General features: G+C 42.6%; 1 protein-coding gene across 7 annotated transcripts in view; it reads left to right on the top strand.

Moving 5' to 3' along the window:
* The window catches only part of gbf1 (golgi brefeldin A resistant guanine nucleotide exchange factor 1), a 238024-nt gene that overhangs the window by 41531 nt on the left and 170974 nt on the right, over positions 1–25519 (top strand). The window lies entirely within an intron of this gene.

Raw genomic sequence — 25519 nt, 5'->3', positions numbered from 1 at the left:
GGACTTATGTGTTTCTCAATGGGCAGCTGTGGCTCCAAAGGTAGAGTCGGTTGTCCAATAATCAGAGTATCGGTGGCTCGATTCAAGGCCATTCCTGTCTGCATGTTGAAGTATCCTTGGGCAAGATACTGAACAGCAAACTGGTGTGTGCATTTGTTTAAACTGAGTAGCAAGTGGCACCTTGTATGGTAGCCTAGCCTATCAATGTGTGAATGTGAGTATGACTCTGTAGTGTAAAAGTACTTTGAGTGGTCAGAATGCTAGAAAGGCGCTATGCAAGTCTATTTACTATCCATCCATTTGTTCATGGCTCTTCTTGAACCCCCTCGGGTATTACACATAATGATTAACAGACCCAGGACCTGGGGTAACAGAATGGGACCCGACCTGGACCCGATTAACCATTATAAAACATGGACCAAAACTTGATCTTGGGTTCTAGGGTTGGGGTAGACCCGTGAAGCCCTCCAGTCAAAGGTAACTTTGTATTTGGTTTTCATTGTGGAAAAAGGTTATTAAATATTTGGCATCATAATTTTTGTTGATGAAATGCACATTGATAGTACGCAGGCTTATTGACAGAAAATGGAAAGGCTGATTCGAGTTAAATCACTTCACAAACTCTGCACGCCGTCCATAAGGTTGTCATCCCCCTCTTGTTTGAACTTGGAACAGGACACTGGCACACGGCACTCGCCTCATGAGTGGACACCCAGAATTATAAAAAGCTGTCCTATTTCTGGGCTGCAGCTGGGGCTTTGAAATGAGTGTGTGCTGTAAAGGTGACATGGGTCAAAAATTTCTTGTCGAGGGATGGTGGGAAGGTGACAGGTGGGTAGAGGGGGACAGTCGTGGTGGTAGGCATGTTTGAGGGGTGATTAAACAACTGGCCATATTTCATAGTACAAACACTGAATGAAAAAGAGGTGACACATTCAGCAGGAGTGCTTTAAACCTGTTGACGCACCCCTTCTTAAATAGAGTGGAATCAATGCCGCCCTCCAGCGTAGGGAGCCGAGCAGGCTTGTGTGGCCCAGTGCAGCTGACGACGAGACATGCTAACAACCTGAGACAAAAAGAAGGCGCTGATTGCTCTGAAAGCAAAATAGACCTGCCGATATGTACTACCATGTTCACTCCCTGCTCTCCGGCCCGCTGTTTTTTTTTCACAGCTTTGGACTGCACAGAGATGTGGATCTATTAATGGGGGTTGTAGAAAACTAAGGTATAGGGATTTCTAGTTGAAATATGAATTGTTTTTGATTTGTTTGTGTTCAGACTGCAGAAGATTATGAATTTTTAATTAACAAATCATTTTGTTATTATGTGCAGGGAATTAATTTTAGCACTCAGCAAGATGTTATGTAGAAATTTATGTTTTTATCAGCCTGAAGTTTCAGTAATCACCCCATCTTTGATAATCACACAGCTGAAGACTTACCACATTGCTATTGAATATGAACACCAGGAGGAAGCTTTGTCCACAGTAAGATACTGATCATATGGTAAGAGTGAAATACAACGGTTTGCCTTAACAGCAGTGAGCTTTATGTCCAGACAAAACCAGAATCACTAACATGTTGCCCACTGCCTCCTTCCTGGCTTATCCTTTCAAGTTTTTGGTACGGTTGACAAATGAAGCCAGTGACAAAAAGTAACAAAAACTGCAGTTCTTTGAATGGCCACTAGAAGCTGGCCGAAAACATGTTAACAATGTTAAAACTAATTTAGTAAATAAATTGACTAATTTCAACATTCATGACAATTGTACTGGAGGTGATTTTATTTTTTATTTAACTCAACCTTTACATTTTATTAATGTCCAAAGTTATGCATAATTAAGGGCGGGTCACTTTGAATGACAGGCTCTCTGCCGATAGTGTCCTTGGCGTCCAGTCAGATTCACCCCTTGCTCCTCCACAGCTCCACCTTCTTGTCTATATATGGTCACATCTGGCTCCAAAAATCAGAAATGGTGATGGCTGAAATGCAGAGCTCAAGGCTTCAAACCAGAGGTCAGCAAACTTATAGGTGACGTCACGGTACCTATGTCCATTATTTACACAGTGTATTAAAAGTTACAATGTTTAATGATTGCTTTGGCTCAGTTTTTACATTAGAATTTCCATTTGCAAAACCTTTAAACCATCTGTATCCAAAGAGGTAATGCATCGTGCATCTGGTTTATCGGAGCATCTCAACATCGTATGTGTTCTTCATTAAATTTGAACCATTGTTACACTGTTGCAAACTGTCCAAATATGTAGAAATCTTTGATAATTTTGGTGATTTCCATTGTCTTGCTACAGTATGCTGTTATTTACATGGCACCAAGCTACTTCTGTCAGTCACATTCACCGAAGCACCTGCCCATAATCACAGTCCTGGACTGTAGTGGCAGCAGCCACTAATAGAATGCTTTGTTTTTTGGGGGGGGGGACGTTAGTGCAGGTAGGCGGTTGTCATGGTGGTTTCCATGCAGCAGTGTGAAGGCAGCTCATTAAAAGTACAAAGAAATTCCCACTGTGAATGAGTTTATTTTCCCAGTGAATTAGAAAATGGTTTGGGGGCCACCAGGCACCTTATAGGTTGCCAGATTTGGCCTGTGGGCCGTAAGTTGAGTATCAGTTTGATTATACCTTTATGCTTTCCCCACAGGTGGTAATAATGTAGTGCATAGAAGTTGGAGATATTTATCTCTAGATTTGTCCACTTCATAATCCCTGTGTGAGATGAGCAACACTGGGCTCTGCCTCCTCCCAGTCTGCCCAGTGCTTGTATGCACAAAGCAGCTAGCAGCCATCCCAGCTATGCAGACATGTCTATGTTGGTTTTTAACTGTAAAAATTCCTGCTAAACTGGCAGGAGCTGAGTAGGTTAAGAGTGGTGAAATGTTACTGAATTTACAACCTGGATGGACTTGTGGAGTGTGGTTGCAGGGCAACTTCGGGGGGGGAGGGGGGGGCAGACTTCCTCTGAACTCAACACCACAGATGTATTGGTCTGGGCTTCATACTGTGTGTGCTCTGAGAAAACAAAAGTGGAACTTTTGTGCTTTTTCTTCTGATAGAAAATGATACCATGACATCTATATGACTCATGTCAATATGTTCAACAAGTAAATTTTTTTTATTTGATGTTGCACAGTTGAAGTACAGTAGTAACAACAGTTTGTTTATTGACTTATTGACACATATTTGGACACAACATGTTTGGATGGTACCAACATACAGTAAGTCATGGATGCAGGGCTGAAAATTAACTTTTTGGCTCACCAGCCAAGGGGACTGGTAGATGAAAAAATCCACAGGCCAAGCACGGTGGGTGCCGAGAGGAGAGGCTCGGACTGAGCGTGGGACACAGCCACGCAGGCTGTGTGACACTTGCTGTGTTCATGGTCACGAGTGTTCTCCAGCTTCATCGTTTTGTTACCGATGACAAACGAGTTGTTACCTTTTGTTTTCTTTAGCATATTGCCGACATACATTACAGCTCATTACTGCACCTCAGCATTGTAGTGTAGCCAGCCTCTTGAAAGCCGTTACAGCCGAACCTCCATTTCTCACAAAACTTTCTTTTTTTCTGTAATGTTACAGCTTCAGCTTCGTCCTCGTCTGTGTTTTTTCGTTTTGTAGCTGGTTTACCTACACCTGGTAAATGTCGCCACATGCACACACACCCGCGGTGATAGCTTGCTTGCTACTAACAGCAGATCATGGATCTAGGCGTGCGATATGTCTACGTGCGCGCGCGTGCTCCAAGTAGGCCTACAGGTTCCTTGATGATGCAGCGGGGAGCAATTTAAGTGCGACACACAACAAACAGAGTGCCAGTCTGCTATTAGCCACCGTCAAATAGCTATTACATATATATAATTTATTACATGACTATTTTGGTACAAACATTTACCCGCCAATGTGGCGGATAGCCTTCCGAGATTTAGTCGCCAAATGGAAAATCTACCCGCATTTGGCGCTTGGCGGGTGTTAATTTTCAGCCCTGCATGGATGGCTTTCACATAGAAAACAAACAGGGTCACAGAGCCCTGTGTCTGTCCTCAACTACTCCAAAGACAGGTTAAAGAAAATGGTAGTGCACTGCAGCAAGAGAGCCAAACCCAGCATAGAAAAGGCTGGAAATTAGTATGGCAGTGTCAGTTAGTCAGTAAGTCCGTATTATGTATTAGGGATGTCCCGTTCATGGTCTGCTGATGTCATGTCCCATGCGGTACTAACATTATTAGTGACAGCTGATGTGTTCTGCCTCTGTCAATGTTTGCCATTTTAACCAGTGAAAGTGACAGTCAGTACCACTAAAAATAAGAATTTGCTTGCTAAATGTTGTGCACAGTGCTCTTTGCTTATGAGTAAAAGAGAGAGGAAATAGCAGATGTGTCAGCAGTAGTTATTCCATATGCTTTGCCAATCTGTTTAAACTCACATAGGTGTTCCTGGATCATTTTTCACCTTCATACACTCTGTCACTTGCACATCAAATGCTTGCACTGTAGAGGTACCAGCTGTTGTAAAGAAGAGAGGTAGCAGAAGAGCAGTGTTGCAACACTTTTTGGTCAGCTTTATTTTGGCCACTACTGATCCATTAAATCATGCATAGATTGGTCCCAAAACTGATTTTAGGATTGGCTTGGGTCACGTTTAAAATAAATTCTTTTGCAGTGATTATGTGTAGGAAAAGGTTTTATAGGCCAATGGGTGTCTTGTGACATGCAGTTTTTATTGTGGCCATTACACTGAAGAAATGCTACTATTACTGATATTAACTTTATTCAATAGCACTTTTCAAAACAAAGTTAAAAGTGCTTTAGAGTGTAAACAAAGAATACAAGTAAATAAAATCCAAAACATAAAGATATAAAACAAGATAAAATAATTTACATAATTTCAACAAATACCGCAAAGATAAAAAAATAAATAGTGTGTGTTTTTAGAAGAGATTTAAAAGAGAGATTCAGGGAGGGAGTTATACAGATAAGCGGCCCAGACAGCAAAGCCTAGAAAAAATATGTCTAGGTTATAGGTCTTTTTAAAACAACAACAACAACAACAACAAAACATCATTAGATGATGACTAGATGAGGGATTGTTATTGCTGCTAGTTATGGGGTCAGACAAGGTCATGGTTTCTGATTTGGAGTCATTTAACAGGAGGAAATGTTTGGACATCCAACTGTTAATTTAAGTGCAACGGAACATTATACAGGATACATTAGTGGTACCAGGCTTCAAAGGGACAAAAAGTTCCCTGTCATCCCTGTAAAATCAGTATTATGTGCATGATTTACCCCAGCCAAAGTATGTATGTAATAAATAAGAGGGGACCTAGAATAGACCCCTGGGGGACCCCACAAAAGAAAAGAGCATGAGAGGAGGACGCATCTCTAAGCATATCAGAGAATGACTTGTTAGACAGATAAGAGATGAACCGATGCAGAGCCACATTACTGATGCCAACATATTTTTTAGATGGCTGACATTGTGTTCCACTGTGTGTAAAGTTGAGCTAGGCCAAGGAGAAATAAAAAATGGAGCACAGGCCTGTGTTGGTGGCAAGCAGTAAGTCACTGGTGACTAAATTTCATCGTAGCCCAGCTCAGTTTTTAGGGACCTTTCATTTAGGTACTTTGGAATAATGAAAAAAACTGCAACTATTGACATTACCATCATCTGTAGTTTGTTTAGTGCCAATTTGCATATCAGCAAATGTTGACATGCTTAATTTACACGGTTAACATTGCCATTGTGAGCTTGTACAACCATTTCTACATTTAGTTAATCATGACTGCTACATTTACAATAAAAATATGACTAAGATACTTGTTTAAAAGGTACTATAGCATAGCAAATATGCAAAAACAATAACACTGTTTACAGCTGTATCAGAATTAACTTTACAGTTTGTGCAAGAGGTGCAAAAATATTAGACAGGCAATGTTCAATGTCCTGGACCTTTTTGATGAGGCCCACTGCAGTCGGGAAGAAACTGTTTTTGTGGTGTGAGGTTTTGGTCCTGATGGACAGCAGCTTCCTGCCAAAAGGGAGTGTGACAACAAAGTGTTTGTGGCCAGGGTGGGAGGAGGTGGCCAAGATCTTTCCTATCCGCCTCAGGGTCCTGGAGGCGTACCCTCTTAGCAGAGCAAATAATACGCTATAGTCTGCCCTTGTCTTTTGTACTGGCAGCAACGTACCAGATGGTGATGGAGGAGATGAGGGTGGACTGTATGATGGCAGTGTAGAAATGCACCATCATTGTCTTCGGCAGGTTGAACTTCTGCTGCTGCTGCAGGAAGAACATCCTCTTTTGCTCCCACTTAAGGTCGTGAGTGATGTTGGAGCCCAGGAAGCCACCACAACGTCACACAGTGATGGGGGTGAATGGGGCTTTCTTCCAGAAATCCACAATCACTTCCACTGTTTTATGATGGTTGATCTCTAAGTTATTTTCACTGCACCAGGTCACCAGATGACCACTCTCACACCTGTATGTGGACTCATCCATGCCAGACATGAGCTCAGAGTGGAGTTGGACATAGCTGACAGAGCTGGGATGATGGTATTGAAAGCAGAGCTAAAATCCATAAACAAGATCCTGGCGTAGGTTCCGGGGGAGTTCAGGTGCTGGACGATGAAATAAAGGGCCATGGTGACTGCGTTGTCCACAGACCTGTAGGCTCTGTAGGTGAACAACAGGGCGCCCAGAAGTGGGTTGATGATGGTTTTGAGGTGAGAGAACAAAAGGACCTCAAAGGACAAAAGGCCCTCAAAGGACTTCATAACCACACAGTTCAGGGTCATGGGTCAAGTTGTTAGGTCCTGTGATCCTTGGTTTTTTGGGGACAGGGATGATGGTGGAGGTTTTGAAGCAATCTGGTAAGTGGTATGTTTCCAGTGAGCTGCCTTTACTGGTTCTAAAGGCTGTATTACATTAAAGTGGTGTAATTATCTGAACTTACCAGACTGTTCTGGCTTTTCTATTATCTGCCTTTACCCACTTCTATTACATCCACATTACTGATGATTATTTATCAAAAATATCATTGTGTAAATAGTTTGTTAAAGCACCAGTAGTCAGCCCTACAATATTGTTGTAATATCAGTATTGAAATATTTAGTTAAAAATATGATATTTGATTTTCTCCGTATTGCCCAGCACTACTACATCTCTCTACTGTTGTTTGTTTACAGAGAAGTTGTGTTTAGCCACACAGATGGTATCTGTCACTTACGCCTACACTACCCATGCCATTTTCTTTAAAGGTGACAAAAGGGATAACCAATTGTTTTTCTGTTTATCAGAGGTGACATGACCAGTGGCGCAAGGGGGCGAGGAGGCCCCGTGTTGCCATAGCTAAATATACATCCCTGACAGCTCCATAATAGGTTCCAGGAAGTTCAGTCGAAAATAAAAACAAAGCAACATTTCTAGCTGATTGGCTTTGAAAGGCCGTTTTTCCTTGCTGAATGGGAAAAATGTGGACTTCAGCATTCCATGGCCGTGATGCCAGTCGGATTGGATAGGCGCAGCCTTGCGTGTGCAGAACGAGCTTGGTGTGAGGGAGACACATTGCACTGCAGAAACCAACTTTATGGGAAAGAATTTTTCTACATGTTTGAAAGAGCTAACAGCAACCAAAACAGAAATACCAGGAATATTTTGAGCTTTACACAGCTGTTAATTTTGGGTTCTACATTATTTTGAAATTGGCATGTAAGTCTTTCTCCCACTACAGTGTAATTCTCAGACTTTTATTTTGTTTACACTGCCACCTTTTACTTTCTGTAGTGTAGGACATTGAAGCCCCCATTTTGTGGTTTGAAGCTAATCCTTCTTTGTACAGTAAGCCAAAATAATTGGAAACCATATACTGTTAGATGTCTTGGCCCTTAAAAGTTTTTTTTTTATTTATTTTTCATTTTTTTATTTGAAGCCAATGATTTTCCAAATGTAATGCCTGATTGTGAAAGCGCTATGCATGCAGGAGCATTCGCACTAAGTTTTTCACTCGGCACCACTTAGGTGATTTTGCAGGCTGAAGTAAAATGAGACAAAGAAGGCCCATTCCAGCCTGCTGTACACTGAACATTCCTACTCGTGAACATTATTTTGTGAGAGCAGACCACAAGACAATGTGTTTACAAACACCCACGCCTCTGTCTCTTTCAGTACAAAATTTGGTCATGAAATCATAAAGATAATGCACTCCCTGGATCCCATCCCATTTGCTCAGCTGTCTGACATTAGCCCACAGTATCTTTTGAGGAGCCACTTACTGCAGCATGGTTTAGAATTACTGCACTCCTGGCAAACAGCCCCAGTACTAGACTCCAACACCCTTTTAGTAAATTATGTTTGTATTCCATTTTTTTCTCTTTTTGCCTCTCAAGTTTGGTTAAATTATGTGCTGAGAGATGTTTTATGACAAACAGCAAGCCCAAGGGAAGCACACTTAATATATCAGTGAAAGTGGGCTGCCATCTGAACAGCAGTGAAGTGGCCTCATTTTTTTCTCCTCTTCAACTACTCAGCCTCCTCCTCGAGTTGACACGCGGAGCAAAACAAGGAAGCTTGGATGTCTCAGAGTAGGAGGCTACAGTGTTACAGTGGTATAAAGTGATTTACCACTTTTATCAGTCATTTAATTATTGAGTATATCATGTTAAACTGAAACAAAAAACCCAAAATTCTTCTCCACAAGGACTGGCACGATTTGCTTATCTCCTGTTTGTCTCCTGTTTCGATTTAATCACCATACTTAGCTTGTTTTAACAGTAGACAATAGGAAAAGGTTAAATTATACAATTCTAGAGACTGTATATTTCCAAAAACAGTGCAGATCTAATGTCAGTCAGTCTTTCTGATTTTTATTTCAGCAGCATCACACACTGCATAGAAATTGATAAATACACTAATCACTCTTCTTGTCTTACTTATAATAGTTTTATTCCAGTGAAGACCTGTGTGACCTTGCTCTGTGGAAGGGGACAGATTCAATGAATTTTACTTTCTAACTAAAATATATGTGACATGTACAATAAAATCAATTCAAAAATGTTTTTTTGAAGTGAACTCAAAGTGCTACATTTAGCTGTCACAGCAGTGTTTCTCATACAATGATTTATGTGTGATGGCTGCACCAATTAGTCTCGTTCTATATGTATTTTCGTTAAAAATTCTTGGGGAGTTGATAAACTATACATTTTCGGAATTGTAAGAACATGAGGATTATGAAAATTAATGTTTCCATTTTTTTCAAAATCTCTGGTAGCCATTTTGGATTTTTAACAGGGCGAGGTGAAAACATTTTGTTTTTCTTTCAAAAACTTGAGTTCTAAGCTTTGCAATTTTTTTTTTCTTTTGGTGGCTAAACACGTGTTATTTATTTTAAAAGTCACATAAACTAAGAAAAATTACTTGGACATAATATAAATTAAAGAAGTATTATGTGATATATATAGATATATATAGATTATATGATATCCCATGTTCAAGATGGCGCCGTGGATGACCGCCTCGGGACTTCGCTCTCTCCTACTTCTCCTGGTTGTGTTTGTTTTTTTAGCTTTCTGCTCCCCCGACGAGTTGCTGCTGCTCACTCATAAAAACTCGGACTTAAGCACATCTGCCGCCCTGTGTTTCACCAAAACCTGGCTCAGTGAACACATCCCAGACAGCGCATTAGTGCTGCCGGGATTCCAGCTTTTCTGAGTGGACTGCATCACGGAGCTCTCAGGGAAAACGAAGGGAGGCAGAACGTGCTTCCACACAAACGAAAGTTGATGTACAGATGTCACAGTGTTGAAAAAGTCATGTAGCCCTCACTTGGAGACTGTCATCATAAACTGTAAACCGTTCTATTCACTGCGGGAGTTTTCCTTGTTTGTTCTGGTTGGTGTTTACATTTCACCTCAGGCATGTGTAACGGAGGCGTTACAACACCTGGCTGACCAGGTGACAGACGTGGAGAAAAACCATCCAGACTCCCTGCTCATCATCCTAGGGGATTTTAACAGAGCAAACCTCTCTCGAACTTCCCAGATACAAACAGCACATAAAATGCCCCACCAGGGACTCTAACACACTGGACCACTGCTACACAGTTTTACAGGAGGCTTATCACTCTGTCCCCCGTGCAGCTTTGGGGCTCTCTGATCACTGTCTGCTCCATCTCATCCTGACCTACAGGCAGAAATTAGTAAGGACTGTAAGGAAGTGGACTGAGGAATCAAAGCTGGAGCTACAGGCCTGCTTTGACTGCACAGATTGGAGTGTTTTTGAAGCTGCAGCCACAGACCTAAACTCAGGTGGCTGCGCCAAGCCAAGGAGGAGGCCTACATGAGCAAAGATCGGGCCCTGTACAAGCAGGCCAGAAACAAGCTGACAAAAGAGATCAGGGTAGCCAAGACGGGCTACAGTGAGAAGCTAAAAAACAGCTTCTCAGTCAACGACCCTGCATCAGTTTGGAGAGGCCTGCAGGACTCTACCAACTACAGGAGACCATCCCCCCACCCTGTGGAAAACCTCCAACGAGCAGACGACCTGAACAGCTTCTACTGCAGGTTTGAAAAGGCCCTTTTCACACGTTCTAACTAGGGGTGGGCGATATGGCTGGAAAGTATATCCCGATATAGCTGGTTCATATTGATCGATCATGATGATTATCGATATTTTTTTTATAACCTATTTAAAATAAGGACCAGGAGAAAATAAATAAATTTTAACACATTTATTTTAAACTCAATAGCTTTCTTCTGATTTCAATCACAGTCATTAGTCAAGGCACACGGAGGAAAATGTAATGTTAACACAACCATTAGAAAACACTCAAATAAATGAACATATACAAGATGGTATAAAAACTACTACTCGACTATTTCCTCGCTATCTGCACTCATTCTTGCTACTCACTCCACGCTGTGTTCAGTGTTGCCAGATCTTGGGAGAGAAACAAGCAACCAGGACCAGCAACCAAAATTACTTTACTACAAATACATTATATTTACTGCTCTTGAACTCTACCAAACCAACAAGTCGACCAAAAACGTGGAAAGAATAAATGAATGAATGAAAATAAAAGTAAAGAAGTTGCATATAAGGAGCCATTTTACTTTCACTGACAGTGCTGGTATGCTGAACAAGATCTGAATGATGAGTACATATTTCACACAGAATCTGAATCTGCACACTGCCTTTGAATCGTCCCCGTCTTGAAGTCGAATCTTTTAATCCTCTCTCTTTCTACAAATCTTTATTGTATTCTTTCCATATTTTGCCAACTTGTTAGCAAAATAGTTAAAGAACCTCCATTAATTGCGCAATTTAAATGTGAAAAGTCTCATTGACTAACCGTTACCTGTGTGTATGCGGAGAAGGAGAGGGGTGGAGGGAGCGGAGCTGTGGAAACGTCTTGCAGTCCGACATACTATCATGCGTTTAAATAACTTATTTGATGGATATATATAGAGAAAGGCAATGTGTAGAGAGCAAGCCCAAATAAGCAACTCCACTTTAGAAACAAGCCCAAAAAAAACACAACCTGTGACTACCAATATTTGTAAGTGACTTAACAAAAAACCCAGCCCAAAGTCGCGGCTAATGAGCGGACCTGTGTTCACACACGAGGATGGCGCAACCAAACCTGACACCGTTGCTAGGTTAGCAGGGAGCAAGTGAGTGTGTTCATGCAACCAACCTTGCACAGCCCGACTCCGAGGGTAACTTGCGCGGCTTTCCTCGTGTTTTTTCCCGACAGAATACAGTAACATTATTGAACGTTATATCAAACATTTTTTCTATCGACGGCGCATAAGTGTTTATTGCGAGACGATATGTTATCATTTTATCGCCTATCACTAGTTCCAACCACACAAAGGGATTACCTGCACCCCCAGCTCCACCCTCCCCCTCTCCTCTAACCCTCCACCTGCACTAAAGGTCAGTGAAGAGGATGTGTGTTGGCTCTTCCAGAGACAGAAGACCAGGAAGGCTCCGGGACCTGATGGTGTGTCTCCCTCCTGCCTGAGAGTCTGCTCTGACCAGCTGGCCCCTACGTTCACTTGGATCTTCAACTGATTGCTGGAGCTGTGTGAAGTACCCTCCTGCTTCAAACGCTCCACCATCATCCCGGTAGCCCTCCATCACAGGATTAAATGACTACAGGCCCGTCGCCCTGACATCTGTGGTCATGAAATCCTTGGAAAGACTGCTGCTGCACCACCTGAAGGACATCACAGGCCCGCTGCTGGACCCCCTGCAGTTTGCCTACCGGGCAAACAGGTTGGTGGATGATGCAGTCAACATGGGACTGCACTACATCCTGCACCACCTCGATTCTTTAGGGACTTAAGCAAGGATCCTGTTTGTGGACTTCAGCTCGGCTTTCAACACCATCATCCCTGAAATACTCCACAAGAAGCTCATCCAGCTCATGGTGCCTGCCTCCACCTATCAGTGGATTACCAGCTTCTTGACTGACAGGAGGCAGTGTGAGGCTGGGGAGCATCACATCCAGCTCCTGGTCCATCAGCACTGGCGTCCCCCAGGGGTGTGTCCTCTCCCCACTGCTCTTCTCCCTGTATACTGACAACTGCACCTCAGGGGACCCTTCTGTGAAACTCCTGATATTTGCGGATGACACCACTGTCATCGGTCTAATCCTGGACTGTGATGAGTCTGCATACAGACAGGAGGTGGAGCAGCTGGTCCTCTGGTGCGGTCAGACTGACCTAGAGCTGAACCTGCTCAAGACTGTGGAGATGACAGTGGACTTCAGGAGAAGTCCCCCAACATTGCCCTGCCTCACCATCCTCAACAGCACAGTGTCTACTGTGGACTAGGGCTGTCAAAATTGCTTAAAAATGACGTTCGAATATTCCTTCTAAAAATAAGTCATAGGTTCGAACCATTCAGATTTTTTTTTTGTTTCGCATTATGTCCACAAGAGGGCAAACTAATACAAGGAAACATTGTATATGTATTAATACAAGGAAACGTAACTACTTGTAGGTATTTTTATGTCAACATAAACGTCTTTGAAAACATTTACATACCTACACATTAAAACACATAAAAAAAATTATCTATAACATTACGTTATAAACAACTGCGGACCTCTCGCTCGCCCCCCCCCTCTGACCCGTCAGGCCACACCGCCCGCGGAAGCGCTGCGAATAGCCTCGAAGCGAAGCCAGTTTCCTTTCGGTGCCCATGTTAACCGATTGTGTCATCCACACTGGCTGTGCCGTGCCGCGCAGCTCCGTTGCCAGCTCGCGCCCTGCAACGTTCGTTTTGGCCTATGCAGTGCGTTCAGTGCAGTGGCCCAGGCCAACACCCACTCGCAAAGAGGACAGCTGCGGTGGTGTTTTTTTTTCTTTCTCCACAATCGAATATTAATTTTCAAATTCGAATTTAGAATATTCGTTGACAGCCCTACTGTGGACATCTTCAGGTTTCTCGGTACCACAATCTCTCGGGACCTGAAGTGGACCTCCCACATACACTGTGCGGAAAACGGCCCAGCAGAGGCTGTACTTCCTGCGACAGCTCAGGAAGCTCAACCTGCCCCAGTAACTGCTAATCATGTTCTACATTACAGCCATAATCCAGTCTATTATCTGCACATCCATCACCGTCTGGTTTGGATCTACCACCAAACTGGACAGGAACAGACTGAAAAGGACAATCAGGTGTGCAGAGAGGATTATTGGTACTGATCTTCCCTCCATTGAGGACCTGTACAGGTCAAGGGTCAGAAAACGGGCAGGAAACATCACAGTAGACCACTCACACCCCGGACACAATCTGTTTAAACTCCTCCCCTCAAGTAGGCACTACAGAGGACTAATCGCCAAAACCACCCGTCACAAAGACAGTTTCTTCCCCCAGGCTGTCGCTCTGATGAACTCCTAAACAGTCACAGAGTGGCAGGTCAAACAACACTGTATCCTTGTGCATTGTGTATATGTATATATTTTTTATAATTCTTTATAATTTTTTCTTTTTTTATTTTACATTTGATGTATCGTTGTATATTTTTTGTATTCTGTATATTACACTTCTTGCCTAAATGTGAGTTCCTACAGTATGTCAATTCTGGTACATTGAGAGCAAGTCTACTGGAGTCAAATTCCTTGTATGTACACACGTACTTGGCAAATAAAGCTGATTCTGATTCTGATTCTGATGTTTAATAAAACATCATTTTAACACAAAAATTTGAGCATCCATAACAAATGGACTGTAACAAATACAACAAAATTTTCTATATGACAAGATGTCTCTAAATTTTGCCATCCCATTAAAAACTAACTTTTTGTTAGGATTGTCTGTGAAATCCTAATCTCATTAATCATCCTCAGCATCACTGTCATCTGAATCCTGGTTTTCATATCTTGAGTCCTCATCATTCTCACATTGTGTACTGAAAAGGCAAAGGTCAGTGCATTGTATGTTTCTTTTTACAAGAACATGTTTGTGTTAAACGGTCTCCTTTGCAGTGGCATTTCACCATTTCAGTGATGGCCTGAGGAGCTGGGAGTTCATCAGTAGTAGTGGGTCTCAAATCACTTTCATCGTCCTTGTAGTAGCCATTTTTTAGAGTATCTAAATGTTCCTGCTGCTCCGTGCTTGCCTGGTCCCAGACTCAAGCTTGCGCATGTACCTTATCAATGTTCAAGGCACCCATCTGTTGGTGGTAGCTTGTCACTCTCTGCCATGTACTTGCAGAAAATGTGCTATCGCAGCTCTGGAATTGTTCTTATTTGGATTCCTTTTGGACAGTAGGCAGCTCACACAAAGGTAGCCAAATGTTTTTGTTGTTCCTCTGTTACTTTGGAGTCATCTGAAAGCATCTGCAGAGCTTCTATATTTTCATCCTCGGCTTCAGGGAAGAACTTGAACCATGTTGCCTTTACTATTGCACACCTTCCAGTATTGTCAGCACCAGAGATTGCATGGAGTGCAGGTAATGCTTTTGCCTTGTTTGGGCCTAGATTATCCCAGAATTGTTTGATCTGCAGAACACCTGATGCCATGGAGATGTCAGTGCTCTTTGGCAACAAGTCATAGTTGGACCAATTTAGGGGGATTTTGGCTGTATTCCAAAGTCTTTGCTGCCAAGTTCTCAGTCAAATCAGCTTTTTTTTTTCATGGGATAAGAATCTGCTCATGGTTATATGCTTGATACATGTCTCATCTCTGACTTGGTACTGGACAGGATCCTTTCCCTGGCGTCTCATCTGCCTTGCTGTACTTTTCAAGGAATCAGGCATGTATGTGTCAAACACAAGAATGACCTCATCAAAGTTTTGTGTCAGGTTCATGAGTCTTCCATAGAAAACCTGGCTAAGATCTCGCACTGTAACCATGTTTTTTTTTTTTTTTTTTTTTTAAAGCTTCTGGATCATACCGTCCACAGCTGCAAACTTCTTGCCATAAAAGGCATCCTCACCCTCAACATTTTCTAGATCTGGAAGTGAGCTATTTTTTCCTGTTTGCTCAGATATCAGTTTCCGAAGGACATGTATGAGCTTTGATTTGTCACTGCATGTCAAAAATGATCCCTTTGGAGTGAAGAGCGCTCTTGGTGTCAGGGTGAAGTCATAGTTTCCAATTGCATCCTTCTGATCTATGTCTCGGTTTGACTTTGCCAGGACCATAAGTCTACCATAGATCTTTTGTTTCTTTCATGTCAGTGATGTTGTCACAAATCTTGATTGCATGTTTCTTGTTGCCAGATGTGAACATTTTTTTGTTTTGTCTCTATATGGGTGCCTAGATACTGACATTTCCATTTATTTGCATTATTTGCATAGTGCTTGGCCTTCCATAGCAAATGGATTACCATGCCTCAATATGGCAGCCTTGATTTTGATAACTGCCTCATGATTTCGCTTAACTGCAGCTGGTGAGAACTCAGGGTGGTCAACAGCACTGCTTTTTCCAGTGCTGAACTGTGATGTAAACTCCCTTGCCAAGTTGGAAAGTTCAGGAGCTGCTGTGAAGAAGCATTGTCTTGCACTGGGATTATTGGCGATTCCAATGAGGCCAGAGTGGACCTTTGTGAGTTTGTTAAGTTGCTCACAGGCATGGTCTGTCCCAATAGATTCGAAGTAAATGTCATTTTTGGTCACAGATATGTTGCCATCTTCAAGTTCCTTCCATATGTCTGGATTACGGACTTTCAGTGCATGCATGTCTGCAATGTAGTGTGGCCACAGTCAAATGTACTTAGTCCTATCCATTGCTAAGTAGAGCTTACTAAGAGCTTCTCCTGCTGCAAGATCAAGGTCTAGGTCAGCATTATGGGATGCTGCTATAAAGAACAGTATGGTCTCCATGCGGTGCAGATAGTTCATCAGGGACTTAAACATGGAATGCTTGGACTTTTCTGATTCCCAATCCTGCAGTTTTTTGACAAGGTCCTCTTGCGTCAAAAATTGTAACAAATTGGCGTTGGCCTGCTTCACAGACTCAGCGCCTGTGCTTGCACCCTGGACAGCATTCTCTACTGGTGCTGTTGCGTCAAGGCACACACTTTTCAAGGAATTGCTCCAATGCCAGTTCATATAGAGCCATGTAGGAATAGATGTGTGCACAGCACACTAAGGATGCAACGGTCATCGGTAAAATATTGAACCGTTCAGTCAGCCCTGCACGGATCAATACGCCCTTATGGACCGCGGGTTTTCGGTTTTGCAATTCATTTTGCATTGATGCTTTACAGGCCACTGTGTGTGTGTGTGTGTGTGTGTGTGCGCCTATCCAAAGGCCGAGTCCATGGATGTATAAAGAGAATGGCTGAGTCAGTCTGCTGCACAAAAGCCCTCCCCGCGAGTTAATGTCCAATCACTGTTGTAGCTCCACCCACTCACCCCCTCACACTGTTGTAACTGGAAAGTGACGCTCGCCCCACACAGAAAAGAAGCGGAAAAAACAAACATAGAGAGCCATGGCAAAGGCAAGCAGAGGAGAGACAAGTTTGAAGAAGCACCGGCTTCATACAAATCTCCGGTGTGGGATCATTTCGGTTTCGCTGTTGAATAAAACGACAAGGAAGTGAAAACAGTTGACAGAAATTTCACTGCCTGCAAACGTTGATTGAAACATGTCTAGTGTTTTCCCTACCATTGTATTAGGGGGGGCGCCCCATACCTTGTTCTTTTACTAAACAAACTAAATAGCCTTATGTTATTTATCTTATTTACACAACGGCATGTCATTTCTGTCTCTACATGGTCGCACGTTTACAATCCTCCTCTGCGCCCTGTATCGTGTTTGCTTAACTGTGCTTGGATGTTGTTTTATGAGGCTCTGGCGGCTTTCACTTGTGTCTTTGTCTTTAACGTTACACGGCTTGGCTTTCTCTCGCATGCACTCTTCCTACTTTTCCCTGTGCTGTGCTGTCTCAAGTGTTGTTATAGATTGGTCGTGTTGCCGCGGGACGTAGCGACTTTAACTTTTAAACTTTTACACAGCACGTCTTTCAGGTACAGCGACGTTGGACAGAAAGACGTGCTGTGTAAAAGTTTAAAAGTTAAAGTCGCCACGTCCCGTCTCAAGTGTTGATATAGATTGGTCGTGTTGCCGCGGGACGTGGCGACTTTAACTTTTAAACTTACACAGCACATCTTTCTGTTCAACGTCGCCGTACCTGAATCCAAAGTATCGCCATGTAACAGACCGCCGTACCTGAATCCAAAGTATCGCCATGTAACAGACGTTTTTTCGCCACCAACTCAGCCTGTTCTTGGTCAAGCTCATGCTCTTCTTCAGCGTCTGTGTTGGTCACTGCTGCACGCCGGCTGCACGCACCAGGATAGCTTGTGGGCGTGATGTCAACAAATTCCACACACTGCAGGAGAGGCAGTCACGTTCACAGGCACACACGTTAACATTTATTTAGCCTACATTAAATCGCAAATCGCAGCCTTTTATGTGGTTATGTAATCGCACGGCCTGAGATCGCGATTGCGATTGCGATTAATCGTGCAGCACTAGAGTAAAGGTAGGAATCTAACTTGAGTCAAGCTTTTGCTCATGAACAGCAGTGAGTTATAGCCTGCCCAGCCAGGAATGTTACTGGAATCGCCATTCTTCAGCCTAGAAATAACTGAAGTGACCACCCATCCTGAATGTTTGAGCTGGTAGGTGCCATCCACGTCTTTGCTGTCAACACAGAACTTCCTCATTCTGTCATTAGCTCTCTTTGCTTTGGCTTATCACATGGCATTATGGTGGTATGATGTGGGATTACAGAGAAACTCTCTGCATTGGTTATATGTAGGGCCGGCGCTATTCGATCTCCAAGGGAATCAGCTTCCTGGTACACAGCAGTTACTGTCCTGTGTGTAGTACCTTTGCTATCTGCAGTGTCCTCAGTAAAATCTGCATAATCTGCTGCGAAAAAGACAAATTTGCCCTTTTTCAGGAATGGTGGCACGTACAACCCTTGGAACTGTTCTGTGTTCCTCACCACAGCATTGGCAAGAGTTGTTTCCATCATCATAGTGCAGCTGTATGACACACAATAACCTTGAGCATTGAGGAGATTCACAAGTCTCTTATTTCTTGTGTAATGGTGTAGAGTCAGTGCCAATCCCACTGCTTGGGGGTTTTCTCGAGCATGCTGTGATCGAAATCCTGTCTGTTCAGTTTTTAGTTGGTAGGTCACTTGTCTTTTTGACTTGAATGCAAACATTATGTTTTGACTTAGTGTGAGGGCAACCCTATCTACTGTATGTGTTCGAACTTCAGTCTCCAGTTTGTCTGCAGGTCCTGCGGTAAGTGTATATAGTTCTATTGGTACATCCCCCATTGTGCTAGAAACTGCAAAGGAACATTGCAGGGACTCTTTTTTAACCATAGCTTCAATACTTTGGCGAAGAAGCTGTGCAGTTCTCAGTCCCTCCAGAAAAACGCAGTTATGCGATCGCATAATTCAATGCATAATCAGCCAAAGTCCGCATATTCATGCGGGGGCCGCATTTTTTCAAAGACGCCGCACTTTCGCTGCATAAATCGCGATTTCCGCGTAAAATGCGCGAAATATGCGGGGCTTGCATGATTTCATAATCCTCGCATTTTCGTTGCAAGAGGGGTTTTCCTTGTGAACGCTCTCTGTAATGTACAAATAACTGTTCTGTCTCTCTGAGGCTTGCTGTGCGCGTCACGTAATGAGACAGAGCGCGCACTGGGCAGAGTCGGTGTGATGTTTCTTCTCTCTCACTCCTGTGGGGAGGAGGGAAGAAACCTTCCAGTGAAATAACTCTTGATCTAAAAGAGCTGGTTATGATTTTAGGCATGAATGTGGGATTCGGCCTCAGAGTAGCTGCGCTCCCGTCATCTCTGATAACGAGACAAGACGGGGAGACTGAAAGCGCACATAAATCACTCACTCTCTTACGAAGTCAGGGCTAAGAGAAGTGCTGTCTTTAATGACAGTAGTTTGAGAGAGATTTGTGACAGAGGCTCGAAGGGAGGTTCTCCCAGAGCGCGTAACACCAGGGGTAAATCCCACTGCGGTGCCAAAGAGCGCGTGACAGGTCTCTGTCGCCTGACTCCTTTCAAAAAGCGCTTAACCAGCGGGTGCGCAAAAACGGATCTCTCTCCATAGCCTTCATGACATAATATATATTTTATTTATTTATTTTTACATAAGTTGTAGCATATTCTAGCTACAGAACTTGTTTGACTCAGCAATGTTTTGTAAGTTTGAGCCATGTGTTTATTAAGGTCTGAAATAAAACAAGATGAGAACTTAAATATTCCCTGCACTTTCTGTGATGTAGTATGCTTGCTTATCATAGGAAGTAATTAGAAATGACTACATTAAGGTAGTAGCCTAGTGAGAACAGGGTGTTGGGGGAATCACTTTTTTCCTCTTTTTCATCAAACCGCAGTTTTTGCAAGTTCCCGCAATTTTTGCAAGTTCCTGCAATTTCACTGCATGAAATTGCATAAATATCCTGCATATTCCATCGCATTTTTTAAGAAAACGTGCCGCATAATCAAGGATTTTTGCCCGCAACAATCACAAAAAAACTCTGCATTTTTCTGGAAGGACTGAGTTCTGTAGAGTGTCTTCATCTTGTCAGTGTCATCAGAAGTGATGGCTCTTTCGACCATTTCGACCTTGCAGGCATCCGGACAAAAGAGAGCGGCTGGCTTTGTCCTGTTGCTTTGCAGAACTGACTTTATGCCTGGTAATTCGGACAGTATTTTGTCTTTCAGCCACTGTCTCGTGAAAACAGGTTTGTGAGTTGTCAAAGCCTCTCGTCCCCCTAGCATGTTCACATAAGTATTCTCAATGTCAGCCATTGAAAGATATGCACCACATCTGGTTTGTACATCAATGATGTTCACCAGTTCAATGAAACTAGCGATTTGTGAGGGGCACCCACACTTTTCAGCTCCTTCACTTGTGCTGTCCTCTTTTCTCATAACATAAAATACATGTTTTCTCTTTGTGATAGAATTGCATGGGCATCACCTTCAGAAATGCAAGTAGCAGGCCTTATTTTCAGCTCTTGGTTAGAGGAGATAGAAACAGCTGTTTTCAGAGTTTGACCTGCATTCTCAGTCCTACCTGCATAAAGCTGTTGATTGCCAGACATTTGACAAAAAAACACAGATCTTTTATCAGTAGTTGTGTTGCTGACCATGTAAATGTTGCTGATGCAGCTGCTGAGATTGATGCCTCACTTCTATCAGAGTCTGATGGATGCCCCCTTTTCCTGGGAACATGTCTTGCAGTAGATAAGGAACATTGGTAGCGGTCTCTAGCACGCTGCATGTGAACTTAATTGGTGGCTTTTGAGTAACAATTTCTATGCCACTGACCATTATTGCTCATTAGATTTTATGCTGTCCAATCTTGGAGCCTCCTATAAATGTGAGTAAATTCACCATCATTAAGTAATGCTTGCTCTTTGATTGCAGACAAAAAAGAATGGCAAGAATCCTGTGCCACCAAGTGGCCTGTCTCTTTTTGGCACAAAATGCAGTGCTTCCAGTTGATTGTTTTTGCTGGCTGTGGACCAAGTAGTAGCAATGCTGGTGTCGCCATGACCTACAAGCAACATGGAATGATGATTAACTTTAACAGGATATGACCGTGTAAAAACAGACAGAGGGAGAGAGAGTGATGTAAAGACGGGAGATTGTGTTACAGGGTTTTAAACTTTCTGTCATGGTGTCATGTTAGCTATTTTATGGAAAGTATAAGATTATGCCAGTGTAATGCAAATAGTTAAATGTAGCCAAAGAGTTAACTTAGCTAGCCAGTGAGTTCACAGCTGACAACCGATAAATTACTCCTTGTAACTAACATTAGGGAGGTATAATGTTAATCAGTGGTTAACGCTAGCTAGTCAACTTGTCTTTGCTGTTGTTTTCTAAAGCCAGCTAAGCTAACACTCTCTAGCTAGGTGTTAAGTGTAGTAATTAGAAATACAGTAAGAATAAGAATAACTTTATTCATCCCCAAGGGGAAATTCAATTATCTGTCAGCTCATCTATTATATGTCAAAGAATTATAAAGCCTGATGGCTGTTGGTATATAGGATCTTCTGTATCTCTCTGTCCTGCATCAAAGAGAGGAACCGTCCACCACAGTTTTTTTTGGTCCATCAAGGTGTTGTGGAGTGGATGATCTGGGTTGTTCATGATGGCCTCGAACATCTTCAGTGTGCATCTCTCCACCACCTCCTCCAGTGTGTCCAATCTGACTCCAATCACAGAGCCAGCTCTTTTGACTAGTTTGTCCAGCCGCCTTGCATCTTTGTGTCTGATGCTTCCTCCCCAGCAGACTGCAGCATAAAACAACACACTTGCCACCACAGACTGATAAAACATCTGCAGCATCTTACTACAGATGTCGAGAGATCTGAGCTTCCTCAAGAAAAAGAGGCGGCTCTGCCCCTTTTTGTAGAGAGCGTCTGTGTTTAGGGACCAGTCCAACTTATTATCCAGGTGACAGGTTCAGTAACAAGAACTACAGCATTATTTACCTGATATATGCAGGTACAGCATCAGACTCTGTCTTTAGTGAGTTGCAAATGGTCCCATTTGTTTCCTGGGCTTAAAAAATATGGAATTAGCCACTTAAGTCTGAAGCTATGCTTGCCATGTTGGGCTTGCTGAATTCAAGTTGCTATATGAGAGCTGAATGTACATCCTCAGACTGTTAGCCATTTTCTGCTTTCTTGCTTCAGCTTTGTTCTTTTTAAAACAGATATGACGTTATGTTCCTTTATAGATTATTACAATAAGCAACTTCTGTCCACCAAATTTGAATTTATCCATGCAGGCATTAAAAAATTAATTTAAAAAATTCCCTTTTCTTGCTGACGCCTCTTGTATCTATAGGTGACGAGGTATTGTAACAGTTTGACTGGCACAGGGCTATGTTGGATCCAGGCCTGTTGCCCATGAGTTTCCTAAAGCTGTTTCTAGTATGGCAGACACGCAGGCCCACAGGGGAGTAATTTATGACATTTGTCGCCTTGGTCTGCTAAGCCAGCCAGGGACATCTCCAACCACTCTGAGCTGGGCAATTCAGTGCCCCAGTGGGGATAAACCTGATAGGCTTTAATGTTGCCCCGCCATGGAGCCTGTGTGGCATCAGTCGTTACAAAATGTCCCCTGTAAGCCTCTGTCGTTTGAAAGTCACCATGTGTTGCCATGGAGAGCACAACCTGTTGTATATGGAGAGCTTACATGACACTAAGGCTTACGCGTGCGTGTCTTTTGTGGAAAGAGCTGATATGAAATGCAAGTGACATAAAAAATCCAGAGCATTAGCCCTGTACTAACTTCTTTATATTCAGTGAATGGAGTCACATTTGTGAATGATTGATTGTGCTGTCTCAAAGGCCTCAGAGTACTGAACTGTATTGCTTTTCGGATCACGTTCTTTCTGAGGTGCCGTCTGCATCCCATAAATTCTGAGGAACTTTCTGAAACAGAAAATCTGACATGTAAGCCCACTTAACCCATCTATAAGCCAGGTGTGTTGAGTTGTGATATTTATTGATCATTTAAGATGATTAAAGCAATTTAATAGTTTTGAACCAGGACCTTTTGATATTTGGATTAAATAGCATGTGAACAACAAGGTGTGCCAAATTTAGTAGACTAGTTTTTATTTCAATGTGCCAGACAGATCTTAGGCTGCTTTGTAAATGTATGTATTTATTGATTGGGCTGAGATCAGGATCAGGGCAAAAAACACTAAGTCAAGACATCCCTACTTAAACACCTTTGAGGGGAAACTGTTATCATGGTTCCCCATGTAAACAATTGATCATGTTTCACCTCTCTCAGTGATAGCAGGCTGTTTGTCCTGACTTTGATTGGGCATTTGGAACAGGTATAAACACCTGTATTTAGATGTGATCACAAGACACATCCTACCACCGAGTTCATTTGAGGCATACTAAGACTCCTGTACCCTGAAATGAATACAGTTGTGTCCCCAGTTCTCATATGGACACCAATTGAACCAAATACACGTTTTTTTCCCCTGGCTTAGAATGAGTTGGAGGTGGTGTTGCAGCAAACAAAAAAAGGTGTGCTGGTGAAGCGTGCCCTCCTGGGAGGTTTCTGTGTCTCTGCAGGCACTAGAAGGGCCCTTGAAACCTAAGTATCATCTGCAATTATGTGTTTGGCCTTCCTGCGCACAGCACTGTCAAATATATTGCTGAGTTGTTTCTGTTAGTATTTTTACTTATTATGATGTCATTTCTTGGAGTATTTTCAAGTGCGTCCTATCCCTAAAATCTGCACAACCCAAGCTAAAGGGTTATGTAAGTCAATAAACTATAATAGTTGATAAAAGCATTGAAATAATTTCATAATTTAAAAACTGCAAAAATCATTTAGGATTTTGCTAAAAGAGTAGGACAGGGGTGGCCAACCAGTCAGAGACCAAGAGCCACAAAATTACAGTGGTAGTACAAAGAGCCACATCATACACGTGTGCTTACAAACGCACTCCCTCTCTCAAACAAACACGAAATGACATAAAATCAAAATCCATACATTTCCAATTTTCAAAGCCAGATTTATTTATCTCACACACACAAATGAATAACCATAAATAGAGATACACACAAACACAGTCTCTCCCTCTCATACTGTCTTTCTCCATCCCCCCTCCACACCCACAGTCTCTCCCTCTCCCACTCTCTCCACACACATCCACACAGTCTCTCCCACTCTCATACTCTCTCCAGATTAGTGTTGTCACGGTACCAAAATTGGGACCCACGGTACGATACCAGTGAAAGTATCACGGTTCTGAGTAGTATCACGATACCACAGCAAAAATGAGGCAGATGTGCCTTTTGTCATTTATAAAAAGATAAATCACTTTTCTATAATACATCAATGATATTTCAATGGAATAAATTACTTATTGACTTATTCATACTTCAAAAACAGCATCAATAAGTGATTAACATAGGGGGGATCAAAATAAAATAAATAAATAAAATAAAAATCAACCAGCCACCCTCCTCCCCTGACAAGTAAAGAACAGTCCCTTCATAAGTAAAGAACAGTCCCTAAAGTGCGGTGAGGTTTGTGGACCGTTACCTGCCACAAAGAGAGAAATGTGAACGGCTCGTTTCTCCTCTGACACGCCACATACCTGTGTGCCGCCACGGCTTGGCTGTTCAGGTATTTCTGGGCAGTCATGATGAGCCGGGCTTCTCGGTCGCCGGTAAGCCGTTATCTTGCGCTGCGGAGTACTATGGCTGTTATTGGCCAGTGCATGGACACTCACCCTCCTTTGATTGGACTTTGAACTTATCCCACAGTAGTGGCACCATGTCATGTACCGTGGTGTTTAAGTAGCAGCCTACTGCAGTCTATCGTTGGTACCAGTATACCGTGCAACACTACTCCACACACATCCACACACAGTCTCTCCCTCTCTCATACTCTGTCCACACATGCACACACACACACACACAAAGACACGCATTTCTTCCCTGACATTTTTTGTTGTGCGATATCGCCACCGCGCTGCAGTCCTGCATTCCTCCGGAACTCTACACCCTCTCACCTGCCCGTGCGCACTCCTCTCTCTCTCACTCGCTCCACTTAAGCCTGTTACATTTCTTGAAGGGCCATACGCACTCATAACAACAAATTGATTTTTTTATGATGGAAGAGCCGCACGCCGATGGTTTTAATTAATGGATCGAAGAGCCGCACACTGATAGGCAAAAAGCCGCATGCGGCTCGCGAGCCGCGGGTTGGCCACCCCTGGAGTAGGAAATCACCATACATTTGAATGAAAATCGAGTTTCTCTTTAGTGCTTGATTAGGCTATTTTCAATTAATTAATTTTTTTAATTCATTACTGGGGATAACAGATTTTGCACACAGCTAACAACTTTCTTTCTGTGTTTATATATATATATATATATATATATATATATATACATATATATACATATATACATACATATATATATATATATATATATATATATATATA

This window comes from Epinephelus moara, chromosome 19, assembly GCF_006386435.1.
Source record: "Epinephelus moara isolate mb chromosome 19, YSFRI_EMoa_1.0, whole genome shotgun sequence".
Taxonomy (NCBI): domain Eukaryota; kingdom Metazoa; phylum Chordata; class Actinopteri; order Perciformes; family Serranidae; genus Epinephelus; species Epinephelus moara.
Note: the sequence above shows the minus strand (reverse complement) of the source record. Positions and strands in the feature narration are given on the sequence as shown.